Genomic DNA, 16652 nt, shown 5'->3' on the forward strand with positions numbered 1-16652 from the left:
TCCCACATAGCCATTTCACTTTATAAATGTTTTGTTCCTTCTCTCACCTCTGTTATTTGGCCTGCCTCTCACCCATTCCCTTCCCAATGGGTGGAAGCCCACTGAGTTTCCTCTGGGAAGCTGCCCTTCCCTTACCCCCAAGCAAGCAATCCAGGGAAGCACATCCAGGCCAATTAAAATATCCTATGGCCACAACAACTGGTTGCACTGGGTGGGTCAGAGCAAATACCAGGAAACTGCAACAGCATTTGGACAAGGGGGCTGAGCTGGTTGGATTCTGTTCTGAATAGGCTGGCAGCCCTCTTTGCCACTACCTGCAAAGGGCCTGCCTGAGAAAGAAGCCAGAGCAGGGAGGGCAGAGTCAAGACACAGACAGAGATAGATTCCCAATAAAATAACTGAAGCACTTGGATTCAGCTGTGCCTGAAGGCAGCCATTCCCTGTGCTCCACAGTTCCGTGAGTGAATACATTCCCTCTCTAGATTATATGCCAGTTGGAGTTTCTACTACCCATCAATGAAAAAGTGATAAGTTATTCATTTCTCTTACATTATGAAAAAAAACCCAATCTTCCCATGTCTTCCAAATTAATGCAAATCACCTAAAGAAGCTTCCAGGAGAACAGTGGGGAGAGTAGTTTATCTTAGTCCCCACAGAAATACCTATAGCATCATCTGAAATAAGACTCAAAGTCACAAACACAAAGTTAAACTCCAGACAAAGTAAGTGGACAGAAGAGAGCGGCTCTGAGCCCAGCCTAGAAGAACAGAACATCTTAAACTCAGAGATAAACCAGACCATTGGAAGGGCCTCCCACCAAAACATTTAAGGCAAAAGATCTCAACCTGGCATCCAAGGCCCTTTCTGTGTGGAAGCATCCAGGTTCAGGCTGGCAGAGCTCAACCTTGGTGATTCTCAGCCTTTTACAGCCGGGCTTCAAGCCTTAGCCAAGTAGGTGGTGCCTGGTCAGGGCTTGGAGTAAGGCGACCCGACAGGAGGTCACCAGGTCTGGCGAGAGTGGATCTTCCAGCCCAGAGAAGAAGATGGGGTCCAGTGCTCAGAACTGAGCTCCAAGGCTGGGCCAGACCCAGCCAACCAGGAAGAAGCCCAGTTTCCAGGGACCTTGGAAGGCAGCTCTGCCTGGTAGGCAGGGCAACAGGATGGAGAAAGCTGGGATCCCTGACACTGCCCTGGGACACCTATCTCAGGATCTGAGAGAGGACTCAACTCAGAGCTCATCAAACTTCCTGTCATTTGGAGGCAGTTTTCTGCTACTTGCAGCCAAAGCTAATCCCATCCAGGCCATCTCAGGCCTTTGGTATAACAGGGGCTCTCCTAACCAGCCTCTACTCAACCAACCAACCAGGTTAACCAACACTCCCCACCCTCTCCTGTAATAACACCCTTTACTAATGCCCAAGGCGCCCCAGAGCCTCAGCTGGTCTGCTCCCACCAGCTGAGTTGTTTATTTACTAAGATTCAGTTATTTCTTCCCAAACCCACTCGATAGTGTAATTACAAAATTTCATTAACTGGTCCATAAACAGAAAATATGAGTAAAAAAGAAGAGATTTCAATGAAAACTAAGTTGAAGGCTGTGGAAGGATTCAAGGAAGTTGAGTTGCTAAAAAGCAAACAAACAACACTGTCATCAAATTTCATATGAATGAGATCATGGTAAAAGATCAGGAGAAATTTGTAAGAATCAAGAAAGATTCAGCACTCAGACTGCTTGACAAGAGTCAAAGTTCTTGATCCACCTGAATGCATCCTGAAACTGGAAATTGGAACCCTGGCACCGTGGGTGTGGACTATGGAGGGAATCAGATGACTTAGAGTTTCAGTGCTGGCACCACAAACAGTCCTATAGCAAAAGACTCGCAAAAATGAATGTACATGTCATATGGCTTTGCTAAAAGACAATGTAGGCATGTGTTTCACAATTTTGAGTTTTATCTGACTTTTTCTTAGGAATTGCCCTCTGCAACCTCCGGGCACCTCCCAGCTATAGTTCCCACTCTCATTAGATAAGAAGGTGACTACTGCACACAGGCTCTGGCCCACACAGCACGGGAAATAAAGCCTTATGATGGACTACTGTAATACAGAACCAGGGTTTTGTGCACCGGAAGGGTCTGGAGTAACACTTTTTGTGAATGAATCTCTCAATTTGCAAATGAGGGCATTGAGGCTGAGAAAGAAGGAACAGGGAGTCACCCAAGATCCACACAGCCAGCTCCTGACAGGGCCGGAACACAAACCGGGATCTCCCGTGTGACCTGTCCAGACCAGTTTCCAGAATAACAGGCCACTTCCTCAACATCTGTGGCCCATCCACCAAAAGTTCCACATTAGATTCATCTCTCTTTAAATGACAAGGGAAAGAGAGAACAGGCAGTCTCCTGGGCAGGTGCTATCTTACAGTCATCTCCTTACCCACTCCTATTGCCTGCAAGCAGCCCCTTATCCACTGAAGATCTGCAAAGTCTCTAGTTGCTGTGTCGGGGTGAGATGACCTGGGGTGGGGCAGCTCCTGGATGACCTGGCATGTGGCTGTGCAGAGCCCAGACTCCCCTCCTTCAGCACCGAGGTCAGCTAGGCCCCCCTCCCCACCTTTGGCAGCATGGATCCTGGCACCTGTCAGGAGGGTGGCCCCTCAGCAGGTACAAGCCTGCCTCAGGCCCAGGAAGGCAGTGTCTCATTTTGTTTGTAAACAATAAGGTTGAAGTATATTCTGCACAAGGTGTTTTAGGACAGGGTAATATACACATTGTGTCTGCCTGCACTCACAGCCAATTTTATGCACTTGAACTCAAGGGCCTCTTGAATTCAAAGGAGAGTGGCAGGAAAGCACTTGCTAAACTGTAAAATGATGTACAGGTACATGTTGTTAGGCTTTGCTGAGGCAGGGCTGGCCCTGGCTCATAACTTGCTAGTTACAGGAAGTTGCTTGCCCTCTCCGCATCTTTCGAGACCAGCTTCCCTCCTGGAACAGCTGTGCAGCTTAAGTGTCCACCCCGGGGCCTCTGCGCTGGAGCCTTCCTCAGCCTGGAACACCTTCTCTCTCTTTCATCTCCCATAGCGGCTTCCTTCTTTCTATCCTTATCCCAGGTTGAACGTCCCTCCCGAGATGGGCCTCCCTGACCACTGCACCCTAAATGCCTGCCCCCATCTCTGGCCTACCCAGCACCCTGCTGGAATTCTCTCAATTAGCAGTTATCATTCTCTGCTATCCCCTGCCCCCTTTTATTAGTATGTTTTTATATTATGGTAAAACATAACACGAAATTTATTAGTTTAACTTTTTTTTTTTTTTCTAGACAGGATCTCACTCTGTCACCCAAGCTGGAATGCAGTAACATGATCATGGCTCATTGCAGCTTTGTCTTCCCCGGGCTCAAGCAATCCTCCTGCCTCAGCCTCCTTAGTAGCTAGGACTACAGGCGCACACAACCACTCCCAGCTTGCTCCAGGTTGGTCTCAAACTCCTGGGCTCAAGCAGTCCTCCTGCCTTGGTCTCCCAAAGTGCTAGGATTATGGGCATGAGCTGCCGTGCCTGGCCCATTTTAAACATTTTTAAGTGCGCAGTTCAGTGGCATTAAGCACACCCACATTGCTATGCAGCCATCACCACCATCCAGCTCCAGAACTAACCCCATTACTAATTTGTCTACTTGTTTACTACTGCCTCCCACAACTGGCAGCTCCATGTGAGCAGGGGCTGTGTCTGGGTCTGTCTTGTTGCCCACTGTATCTCAAATGCCCAGCATAATGCCTGGCACATAGTAGGTACTCAACAAACATGTGTTCAAAAAACAAAATGAGTGTCTTGTAGAGGGTATAGGGCTCTGCACAAAAACAAGAGAGCGCAACATGTGCATTTTTTTCCATACGGCCCCGAGAGAAGACCAAGCTTCCTGGCAGCCTCAGTCACCAGATAACAACTTCAGGTTTTGTCAAAGTCTGTGGGGGCAAAACCGCTGAGAGTTCCATTTCTTTCCTGGTTCCAGGCCCCTCTATGAGGTCAAGAATGAAGATATATGATCACACAAACCACCTGACATCAACACTCACCATTTCAACACATCAGCTCCACCGAGAGCAACATTTTATCAGTTGCTGAAGGGCAGGCACAAAAATAGACTGCAAGGATCAAATGCCATCCTCAGCTGCTCTCTTGACTCTCAGGAATGAAAGGCCCTGGCATCCGAGGACCCCAGGGCCTGGGGACCTGAAGTCAGGGGTCAGCTGTTCCAGCAGTTCACAGAAATTAGGAGGTGGAGCCAGGGCTGGAATTAGGGTGCCTTAGACATCAAAATACTCAGTCATCAAGGTAGATCATATTTTAATGCAATTTTAAAATTAATGCAAAATATCCACCCAAGATTAACAAAATACCAAAATTCCAAGTAAAGGTGAGGTCAGTGGTGCCGAGTTTTTCCCTCTTGCCTCAGGTTCCTGTAGGGCTACGCACGGCCACGTCACTGTTTCTGCCTTTGTTTTAAAATTGGATATTTTGTTCAGCATAGATATTTTCACATCAATTATTTTTTAAACACTGATATAAACAGGATTGATCTTGATGACTGAGTTTTTTGGCATCTCCTTAAATTTTGTGCCAGAGCCAAGTGCCTCCTTTGCCTTACGTTAGCCCTCATCTTGGTGGGATTAGATGGGGAAAGTTACTGTTCGTGCAGGTGACTAAAATGGGACCATGTCTCAGGTCACACCATTTAATGGGGCCTCAGTTTCAACATCTTTGCAATGGGGCCCATAACCTCCTAGCTGCTGTGGAATTGTTGAGCCCTCATGAGGTATTTTGGATGGGGATTTAGGAAAACTGTAAAGTGCTTATAAGAAACTCTCCGGTTTCTTAAATTTGTTATTATTTATTTGTTATTAAACTCTTCTCAAAGATGGTGAATGGCCTGCCAGGATGGGGGGTGGCATTCAGCTTTGAGGTGAGTTACAAAACACGTGCCTTATTTCTAATGAAAGGAGTGAAGTTCGTGAAATGCATCGATTTTGCTTAAGAAAAGAAAGAGACTGGAGTAGATTCCTGGTTCTTCCTGCAATCAGGATGTCCTCTGGCGGTCCACTTGCTGGAATTCTGACCCTGGTCCTGAGTCGGAAGGAAAGCAAAGGGTGACTGCTAGCTCATATCACACAGCTGAAGGGGTGACCACTGACACCCTGCTCAGGAAGCTGGCAGGTGCTTCCTTTCCTTGCCATGTTGTGTGGGATTTCCTCAAAATTCGGGTGTGCCTAGGGACATGCCAGCCATCCTCCTGTGTCAGGAGGATGACAAAGTACCTGACTTTGGGAGGATAGAAAATTGTTGGACTGATGATAGTTTTATGGCATGGTGAATGTACTTAATGCCACTGTTTTGTACATTTATAAATGGCAAATTTTAGCCTGAGCAACATGGCAAAACCCTGTCTCTACAAAAAAAAAAAAAAAAACAAAACATATTGGCCAGGCACGGTAGCGTGTGTCTGTCGTCCCAACTACTCTGCAGTCTGAGGTGGAAGGATCACCTGATCCCAGGAAGTTGAGGCTGCAGTGAGCTGTGATGGTGCCACTGCACTACTCTAGCCCGGATGACAGAGTGAGACCCTGTCTCAAAAAGAAAAAAAAAAAAAAGGTAAATTTTATGTTAGGTACACTTTACCACAATTTTTTGTAGAAAGTCTGCCAGGCACAGTGGCTCACGCCTATAATTCCAGCACTTTGGGAGGTTGAGGTGGGTAGACGGCCTGAGGACAGAAGTTCGAGAGCAGCCTGACCAATATGGTGAAACCCCGTCTCTACTAAAAATACAAAAATTAGTTGGGCGTGGTGGCAGGCACCTGCAATCCCAGCTACTTGGGAGACTGAGGCAGGAGAATCGCTGGAACCCAGGAGGCAGAGGTTGCAGTGAGCTGAGATCACACCATTGCACTCCAGCCTGGGCAACAAGAGCGAAACTCTGTCTCAAAAAAAAAAAAAAGTCCCAGAGACCTGAAAAAACAAAGGGTCCCATATACTCCATCTGGAGATGTTCTCTGGGGTCCTACAGTATTCACGTTCTGTGGTTCTATTTCTGCATCTCCTGCCCTGGCTGGCAGAAGAGACTGAGGGAGCAGGGCCAGGGCTCGGCTGAGAAGCCCTTTTTCCTGTAAACACTGTTATAAATAACCCAGAAAGAGGCAGAAAGGGGGTCCTGGCAAGAGAGTGAAGGTCAGGCAGCCCCTTCATGGCATTTAAGGAAATGTCACGCTCAACAGGGCAGCAAGATGCCAGCGCACACCTTCAGCCCAGTGCTGCCTGGGGCTGACTGCCACTTTGCTGTCATGCCTGAGTCCCCGGGCAGCACTCACACCCAGGATATGCAGCCCTCTTAAGTGTCCAGCTCCTGTGGTTTATGAACAGACGGGGACCCTCAGGTGCGTGGACAGGCAGTAGGTAGCTGGCGATCACCACTTCCCAGTAGGCTGGGGGCCTTGGAAGGCCAGAGCTGAAGTCAGTTCCCCAATAACCCAGGCCAGGACTCCACACCAGCCTGGGCTTGTCAGCCAACACATGACCAGGCTGAGGGAGCAATGACTCAGCAGTGCTCGGCCCACAGCTGCCCCTGCTGCTGCACAGCGTGGGAGCTGGAGGGGCCTCACAGCCCATCTGGTCCTGTGGTTCCCACACCAGGCTCCCTGGGGAACCCCCACAGCTCTACCATGGCCCTGGGCTTTGAAATGGGAGGGATTACGAAAGAGTTAATTAGGTTTTCCATGGTTATTAACCAAAAGTCATACAGTGACAACCCATCATATTCCTATTTAACCAGAGTGAATTGAACATTATGTGACTGGCAAAAAAGATAAATAGGCCAGGCGCGGTGGCTCACACCTGTAATCCTAGCACCAAGTGGGGGTCAGATCACCTGAGGTCAGGAGTTTAAGACTAGCCTGGCCAAGATGGCAAAACCCCATCTCTACTAAAAGGCGTGGTGGTGCACACCTGTAATCCCAGCTATTCGGGAGGCAGAGTCAGGTGAATTTCTTGAACCTGGGAGGCAGAGGTTGCAGTGAGCCGAGATCGTGCCACTGCACTCCAGCCTGGGGGACAGAGCGAGACTCCGTCTCAAAATAAATAAATAAATAAATAAATAAAAAGCCACATTTCTGTTTCTTTCTTACACATTAGAAGTAGGGTGATGTATCTTGCATATGAATTCTATATTTGCATACACTCATACACACGTACCTATTTTCCATATACACTACTTCGTAGTCTATTTAAGGACTCTATGATAGTTTATTTGACCCAAACCCCAAACTAAGAAACCACTCCCCAAGTCCATGGTATTTACCACTCAGGGTGTCTGAGCAGCCTGTAAGAATCCAGCAAAGTGGGTATTCCCCATTTTCTCTATTTGATTTTGAAAGAATGGGGAGGGGAAAGTTCTCCACACCTGTTAGTACCTTTGACAGTCTTCCTGGGTTCCAGAAGCCCAGGCAACATCATGAAGGAGGAAGCTCCCATCAAGAGGGGCAGGGCTTGCCCACCATGCCCAGCGAGCTGCAGGCAGAGCGGACACCAGGGCTCGTCACTCACTCTCCTGCTGAAAACTCTCTCCTGACTTCTCATTGCCCTTGACTAAAACCCAGAGTCCTCAGGGGCCGAGTGCCGCTGCAGCCTGCCTGCTTTCTCACCACCTCCTGGACTCTCCCACCCTCCCCATACAGTAGGCATGGTGGCCTTCTTCCTTCCCCTGGAACACAACGCTCTGTCTGGGGCTGTCCACCTGGGACACCTCCCCCAGGTCCTGGGGCCACCTTCCCACTGTTCAGTCTCAGTGACACAGGCCTTCCCCAACACTGCAATCCATCCACTTACGGGGATTACATCACTGTGGGTTTTTGGTTTTTTGAGACAGAATCTCACTCTGTCGGCCCGGCTGGAGTGCAGTGGTATGAGATCAGCTCACTGCAATCTCTGTCTCCTGGGTTCAAGAGATTCTCCTGCTTTAGCCTCCTGAGTAGCTGGGACTACAGGCATGCTCCACTACCTGGCTAATTTTTGTATTTTTGGTAGAGATGAGGTTTCGCCATGTTGGCCAGGCTGGTTTCAAGCTCCTGACCTCAAGCGATCTGCCCACCTCAGCCTCCCAAAGTGCTGGGATTATAGGCGTGAGCCACTGCACCCGGCCACATCACTGTGTTTTAAGCATAGCATGGACCAGGGACCATCCATCTCCTCTCCAGAATATAAACTGTCCAAGCACCTGGCCTTGTCCTTTGCTGAGTCCCAGCACCTGGAAAGGTGCCAAGCAGTGAGTAGGTGCTTACTAAACCTCTGCAGGATGGGAGGGTGTGGGGTGGAGGGGCAGGGGCACCATTTCCCAGGTCAGTTTTGGCATCTCTGCCTCACACTATTGTGAAGCCTACAGTCTCTCTCACACTCACCCCCCTTTACTGGGGGTTGGGGGTGGTTTCCTTCCGCATCCATTTATTCCCTTATGGAAACTCCTGCCTTTCCTTTTCCAGTGGGTCAGATGATGAGAAACGCAGACCCACAGGCTCCCAGATAAAGCCGGTGGGAAAGAGGTTCTCTTTGGCCCCAGCAGGCTCTCCTTGGTCATGTGGCCAGTGAGGGCCAGAGGCCAAGGGAAGCCAAGGAGGCCTGCTGAGCAGACCCCCACTCGCTCAGGTCCTGCAGACGCGAGGCCCTGGCTGGCCTTCTAAGCCACAGCTGAGCCTGCCTTACGTAGAAGTGCGTTCCAGAGCGAAGAAGTGGGCGGTACAGTGAATCTGTGCCAACCGAATCACACGTTTCCACACTCCCTTCTTCTCAAGTAATAGGGATGTGTCCCGGGGTGGGGGTGGCAATGCAGTGGCTCCCCACTCCTGGGCCTCCTTACTGTGTGCTTATGACAGAACAACAGGCACCTGAACTAGGAAAGGGGGAAATCAGATGCTCGATTGCCACCCAGGACTAAGAGAAACAGGCAGGAGGAGAGGAGCTCTCTCTATGACAGAACAACGAGGTCTCCTGTCAAATGAAGCCCCTGCCGCACACACATGTAAGTGCCTCGAGAACCCACTTTCCTGCCCTACTAGGTTTCTCCCACTCCACTAGGACTGCGGGGTCTTGGGGCTCATAAAAATCCTTTATGCTGTAAATTAGATATTCTCCCATCTGATACTCACAACAGGGCAGAGGTTAAGCCATTTTTCCAACAGGAAAGCTGAGGTTCAGAGAGGGAAAGTGAGCTGCCTAAAGTCACAGAGCAAGTCAAAGAGAGGACCAGGACTAGAATCTCAAGATCTCTGAGTCCTAGTGGACGCAATAGTACAGAACACTGGATGGGGAGTCACAAGTTGAATCCCCTCTGCTAATAGTATGAGATTTGGAACGAGTCCCTCTACTTCTCTGAGCCTCAGTCCCCGGTATTCCAGCACTGGTCAGCCTCAGACAGCAGTCAACCAGGGCCCTGAGACAGGCAGGGTCAGCACGTGGGCAGGGTGGGAAAGTGTCAGGTGCTCCATTACCAATTCCTAAAAAGGAGGAGAGACGGCAAGGGGTGGAGGTGGTGTGTACTGAGGGCTGGTGAATCCTCAACTCAGAGAATCCCTGAAGTGGCAAGCGGGAGCTCTGCTGGCTCCTCCCTATGCTACTCATGGTGTGGTCCATGAACTAGCAGCATCAGCCTCTCCTGGAGCTTATTAAATACCGCAGCCCTTCACACTCATCCCAGACCTCCTGAATCAGAATCTGCATTTTAACAAAATACTCAGGTGATTCATAGGCACATTTAAGTTTGGGAAGCAAACATTTTAAAATCAAGAGTCAGATCCTTATCATGTGACCATGGATGCAACACCTGAGTCCTCCTAGCCCCAGTTGCCCCATCTGTAGAGATAAAGCTGTGTATGCCTCACGGAAGCGTTATGAGGGCTCTGTGTGATCACGTATGCCAAGAGCCTAGCCCAAAGCCCCGCAGGTAACAGCTGTCCAAACTGCTAGCTTCCTTCCTTCTCGAGAGGTCAGAAGGCAGGAGGCTTCTGCCTCCATCCCAAGTCCTGCCTGCACATCTGGGAGGCGAGGAAAAGACCCCCATGGGGCCACAACAGATGGGGACAGGGTGGGAGCAGAGGGAAAGGAGGAGAGGAGAGGAAGTCAAGAAGAAAAATAAAAACAAGCAGCAGAGACCATCTGAATCCCGGGAGGCAGGCAACATGCAAAGCCCAGAGACACAACCGGTTCAGCTCACGTCGCAAACTGAGTGCTGCCAGAAGCCAGCAAGCCAGGAGGGACAGAGCATCGAGGGCCACATGGCTGTGTCCTTTCAGACCGTGTGGGACAATGCTTTTCCAGACCAGCTCTGAACCGGTTCCTGAGGTCAGGGCAGACACTACACTGAGGGTCACTGGAGCAGCCAGACAGAAGCTGGGGCCTTGGGCCAAGCCCTGAGAAGGATCCGAGTGAACTAGAGAACACTTATCCAGAGGACCGTCAACCAAAGGAGCTTGGGGGTCAGGGGTGGGGCGGTGCTGAGCTGTGTAATCTTGGCCAAATGATTTAACTTCTCCGGGCCTCAGTAAAATAGGGGACACCCACCTGCTTAGGGTTCTTACAAGGATTAACGAGAAGGGCTTCACATAGTGTCTAGTGCAAAGTAGATACTCAAAAGACAATGGCCATCAGTGAGATTACTACACAAGAGTCCTTAAGCAACTACAGCTGCAGCCCAGACCTCCCTGCAGCTTCCTCACGCCTAGTCACTGAGTTAACCCTTCATGCTCTGAGATGGACCCAGTTCACACCACCAACTCACACTTCAATGGCAGCCACAGCCTCCTGCCTCTACTCCAGCCCCCACCAGGCTATTGGACACAGAGCAGCCACAGCTATCTTCTTAAGACACAGACCTGACCCACTGGCTCCATCTGATTCCTCCCAGGTAAAGACTGAAACCCTTCCTGTGGCCTGCAAGGTCCTGCACGGTGTGTCTCCTGCCTCCCTGTCCCACATCACTTCATACTGGCACTTACTCCCTACTGCCACTCTGAGCCCTGCTGGCTTCTTTCCACCCCTGGCACTATACAGGATCTGTCCCCCAACAGAGCCTCTGCACATGCTGTTCCCTCTCCCTGGAACACACTTCCCACATATAAAGGCTTTGCCTACTTATCTCCTATTCACCCTTCACTCCACTTCCTTGAGGAAGCTTTTTTTGAGCTTGCAGATCATATAAGGAGCCTTACTGCACCTTCTCACGGCCTTCTGGATTCCAGAGGCTTCTGGAGCTGAGCACACTGGGAAATTAAGCATTTATTATTCAATATATATTTGCATGAGTATTTTATTAATGCTCACTACTCTATCCCTGGCACCTGGCACATAGTAAGTGTTCAATAAACACTTGGAAAGGGGATTAGGAGCCTGGCCATTCCCTTGCGCCCATATCACCCACTCGTCCTACAAGGTCTTGCTCTCTCTCTCTCCTCATCCCCTATGTCTTCATTCTCCATACACACGCGACAAACCCCGACACTACCTGATCCACGCCATATGTCCATGACCCATAGGCCCGGCGCCAGAGATCCAAGCGTTTCTAGATCTGATTTTCTTGAAAGCAGCTTTGGGTCATGGCCAAGGGAGGCGTGTGCCGCCGCCTCAGCAGTAAATGCTGATGAAGCTGTCTGGACCAGCTGAGCTGAGATCAGGAAATGCCAAGATTTAAAAGCATCCGGAACCCATTTATTTATTGTTGTTCTTGCACTTCCAGGCTATTTTGAGCTTCAGATCAATTGGTTGGCCCTCTTCCCTCCAAATATCACTCCTGAAACACCCAACATTCACCTGGCCCCATCTGTTGGGACTCAGCTCCCCCTGCCCCATCTGTCACATGACAACAGCAGCAAAAACAGCAGAGGCTGTTTACCAGGTGCCTCTGTGAGTTGTAAGTGCTCTCACCAAAAGTCCCTAACGGTCCCAAAGGGAGGTATTGTTAGCTCCATTTAAGACATGGGGAAATTGAAACTCAAATAAGTGAAGAAATTTGCCCAGGGTCACACAGCTAGAGAGTGCTGAAATGGATTCAACCCCAGATCTTCCGAATCCAAAGACCAGGCTCGAAATCGCTTGGCAATACTGCCTGCCTCACTCCTGTCAAAGCTCCCCATATGCACTGCGGGTTTTCTCATCTCTGAGTTCTCGGTGATATCTTTCCGGTCACCTGCAAGGACCACCAATGTTTTCGCACCACTGGCCAAAAGCCACCCCTCCCCACATACACTGCTATGGAAGACTGTCAAGATGGGCTGTTAGGTGGAAGGGGATGTTAACGTTATATGATCCTGTTTACACTTTTTTTATGATACATAGATAGGTACTTCATATATCCATAGATTAGTGCTAGAAGGACACACAAGAATAGTAGGAGTTGGAGGGAATAGGAATAAGGAGTTGGTTGGGCATGGGGGAGGTCAGAGAATATTTACTTTCTATTTTACATCCTTCTTTACTCTTTGAAGGTTTTTATTTTCATCATACACATGCTGCAACTCATTCCTCAAAACCCAATTCGGGCCAAGAGCAGTGGCTCAAACCTGTAATCCCAGCACTTTGGGAGGCTGAGATGGGTGAATTACCTAAGGTCAGGAGTTCGAGACCAACCTGGCCAACATGGTGAAACCATCTCTACTTTAAAAAATGCAAAAATTAGCCAGGTGTGGTGGCGTACACCTGTAGTCCCAGCTACTCAGGAGACTGAGGCAGGAGAATCACTTGAACCCGGGAGGCGGAGGCTGCAGTGAGCCGAGATCGTGCTACTGCACTCCAGCCTGGACCACAAGAGCAAGACTTTGTCTCAAAAAAAAAAAAAAAAAAAAAAAGCAAACAAACAAACAAACAAACATTCATATGCCACCTCCCTGATGGAGCCTGCCCTGATTGCCTCAGCTTCTCCTTCCTCCAGTCTCTCTCTGGGCATTTAGGTCACTGAGACTGTGTCCCCAGTGCACGTACGTATCAGCAGAAGCCTCAAGGCCTAGGTCAGAGTCTCAGGCCTCCAGGGTCTCCCTTCAATCTGAGCCTGAGCCTTTGCCCAGGGAGGGGCGTGAGAGCCCTTGTGAATGAATAACTTTTACTTTCTATCTTGGTCCATGCCTCCTGAAGCCAAAGAAGCTGGAAACTCTAAAATGGAGCTTGGGGGTGGGGAGGAGAAGAGGAGAGCAGAGAATCAGAGGGTAAATTCAGCTCCTGGAAGCCTGCCCAGTGCTCATCCCTGGGAAATGACTCAAGCACCACTTATGCCAGCAGACAGTCCATTTGGGCCCTGAGGTCACCAAACCTTGTCATGGTCCTGCTTATTAAATATAGAGGTGTGTGAAATAAAGCCACCACTTCTCGTTCTGGAATTCTCAGGAAGGGACAGACAGACAGGGATGAGAGGTAAGAAATCTGTCCCCCATTCTCCACCCTTCACAGTCCATCTAGTGAGGTCTCCACTGTGGCTGAGGTTGGACCACCAGGTCACACTTGGCTCTTGGTGGGAGCTTAGCAAATGTCCTATCTCACCTCTCAGGCAGCAAGGAGGTCTCTGCCCTCCTCAGCACCCAGCCCCTGCATGGGGGCTGGGGACCTCTGAGAGCTTGGTAATATTTGGCCGTAATAATCACTGCCCTTTGCTGAGCCTCTCGTTTGTGCCAAGCACATTATGGACATCTCATTTATACTGTCCATTTATAAATGGACATCTCATTTATAATGAGATTACACATCTCATTTAACAACCACATAAAGGCAGGAAGACAGACTGTCCAGTCCACTCTACAGATGAGGAAACTGAGTCCCAGGGATGGTAAGCAATGTGCTCAGAATCACTCGACTAAGTTAGGGGTTGTCAGAATTGGACCAAAGTCTGCTGGTCATCCGAGCCATACCAAGGTTGCAACAGGGGAAGAACATGACCTAGAACTCCATTGGCTGCAGCTATGTGATTATAGTCAGGCCACCCCACGTCCCTAGGCCTCAGCCTTCTCGTTTGCTCAGTGGACTGGCTGTGCACAGGCAGCATCGGAATCAACTAAGCTGAGGTCATGCTTCTCTATCTCTGATCACACACCTGGAGTGGCAAGACATACTCCGAGGCACACACAGGAGGTATGGTGCCTCTTTTCAGAACTCCATTTTACCCCCAAGATTTGCCATAAAAAAGTCAAGTCATTTAACTGGAAAGGGGAACATTCTTCTATTATAAAAACAAAACTAAACAAAACAAAAAAACAAAGGCATGCTAGGGACTAGAATGCAAATGCTGGATTAATTTTTCCAGATAAAATACGATTTTTTTGTGGTGTGGACTATTCAAATCAGTTGTAGGTTTAGCTGATGGGGCTACTTTGGAGGCAATGGTGGACTGTTCTGAACACTGACTTTGGAATGAGAAAGAGTTGCATTAATTTGGGCTTGGTCCCTTAACCAGCTGTGTGGCCCTGGCCAAGATACTCAACCTCTCTGAGCCTTAGCTCTTTTATCTGTAAAATGGGAATAACAAGATCATACTTGTAAAGTAAGGATCCTTAACCTCTTTTGAACCATGGGTCCCTCTGAGATCAGGTGAATCCTATAAACTTCTCACAACGTTTATGAATGCATAAAATAAAAAATAAATGAATTTTTTTTCGGTGGGGGGCGGGGATGGAGTTTTGCTCTGTCGCCCAGGCTAGGTGTAATGGTGCAATCTCGGCTCACTGCAACCTCTGCCTCCCGGGTTCAAGTGATTCTCCTGCCTCAGCCTTCCTAATAGCTGGGATTACAGGCACACGCCACCACGCCCAGCTAATTTTTATTTTAGTAGAGACAGGGTTTCACCATGTTGGCCAGGCTGGTCTCAAACTCGTCACCTCAAGTGATTCACCCACCTCGGCTTCCCAAAGTGCTGGGATTACAGATGTGAGCCACCGCGCCCAGCCAAAATATTTTTAAATGCACCAAATGAAACATAGAATTATAAAGAAAATCAATACTATCAAAACATATTTATAAAATAATAAAAAAGTCAATCTGTTATAGTAGTGTTTCCTTATTAACAAATAACAAGAGCTAGTGGCGAGCCTAATAATTACTTATAATTTGGAAATAGCAATGAGCCTAAATATTTGTAGATATCTCGAACAAGTGATATACAAATATCTGTGATTTCCGTTGACAACAAAGTCACCGTTACCACTAAAACCTTTTTCGTCCCCTACATTCATAAAGGAAATGCTAAATTTCAGCTAGAGATTCATGAAAACAAAGATGTAATATTTTTCCATCCAAGTTCACAGACCCCTTAAACGTGAGGTTTAAAGCATTGTAACACAGTGCCTGGCACACTGTGAATGTTCTTTAAGGCTGGCTGGTCTAGGTTATGCCAGGCTCTGATCTCAGACACACCAGGGCTGGAGGCTCCGCCTATGTGCCAATAGGAGTCCTGTAGAGGAGCATTTTGAGCAGCCCTGAGCCCGTCCAGGGCTCAAGGAGGGATGTGGGTCACTCGAAGCTGTTGGGCGAGGGAGGGAGGCCCTTCAAGCTAATCCAGAAGCTTAGGGCTGGAAGAGGGATAAGCTGCAGTTAGAAATGCACACAGGCTGTCTCAGAGCAAAACAAACCGTGTCCTTCCATGCATTAACTCTGTCCTCGGCTATGTCTGCAAAGGAGCCCTTTCAAATCCTTCCTCCCTGATGTCTCCACCTGAGTGGTTTATCAGCATCTCCTCCTTAGATCCAAATGGAATTCTATTTCCACCCAAACTAGTTTCTCCTTCAGTCTTCCCCAGGTCAGTAAATGGCAAACCCTTTACCCAGCTGCTGAGGAGCAAAACTTAAGTATTCCTCTCTTCCCTCACCCTCACATGCCAACCATCAGCCAGTCCTGTCTGCACTCTCTCCAAAATACCATTCTCATCTCTCCCTCTCTGCTGCCACCATACTGGTGCATATGATCATCTCTTACTAGACTTCCAGCAGACGCTCAGCTGGCCTCCCACTCCCACACTTCCTCACCCCACCCCAAGTTGGTCTCTCCCACAGTAGCCAAAATTATCTTTAAAATATGTAAATCAGGGTTATGTTACCCACCCACTGCTCAAAATTCTCCAAAGATGTTCCTATTGCACTCACAATGAAATCCAAACACCTGTGGCTTATAAGGCCCTTGCCTACCTTGCCAGCATCCTCTTCTGCCACTTTCTGCCTCACTGACCATGCCACAGCCATCTTGGCATCCTTTACGTTGGAGCTCAATAGCTGGTCACTGCCCCAGTGTCTATCCACAAGCCATTGTTGCATGGCTGGTTACTGTCTGATGTTTAAATCAAATGTCACTTCCTCCAAGAGCCCGCCCCACCGCCCCGACTGCTCACTCTGAAGTGGCCACCACCCTCCCGACTCCATCACACTCTCCATCGCATGGCTGTGTTTTATTTTCTTCAAGATCTACATCACTGTCTGAAATGGCCTTGTTGGTTCTGTCCGGATGTGTGTTACTGGTCCACCCCCACCAGAATGGAAGCCTCTCAATGCTTCCTGCTGCACCTCGGTACACAGTAGGCACTCTTCAGATTTTCGTGAGACTTCTCTTATGTGGGAATATGGGCTGAGCTCTTGACATGCACCGTATCA

The 16652-nt window shown here is 48.9% G+C and overlaps 1 protein-coding gene across 3 annotated transcripts in view; it reads right to left on the bottom strand.

Annotated features, from left to right (window-relative positions):
- The window catches only part of PPARGC1B (PPARG coactivator 1 beta), a 124308-nt gene that overhangs the window by 41868 nt on the left and 65788 nt on the right, over nucleotides 1–16652 (bottom strand). The gene's annotated exons all lie outside the window — the stretch shown is intronic.

Source organism: Chlorocebus sabaeus, chromosome 23, assembly GCF_047675955.1.
Source record: "Chlorocebus sabaeus isolate Y175 chromosome 23, mChlSab1.0.hap1, whole genome shotgun sequence".
Lineage (NCBI taxonomy): Eukaryota > Metazoa > Chordata > Mammalia > Primates > Cercopithecidae > Chlorocebus > Chlorocebus sabaeus.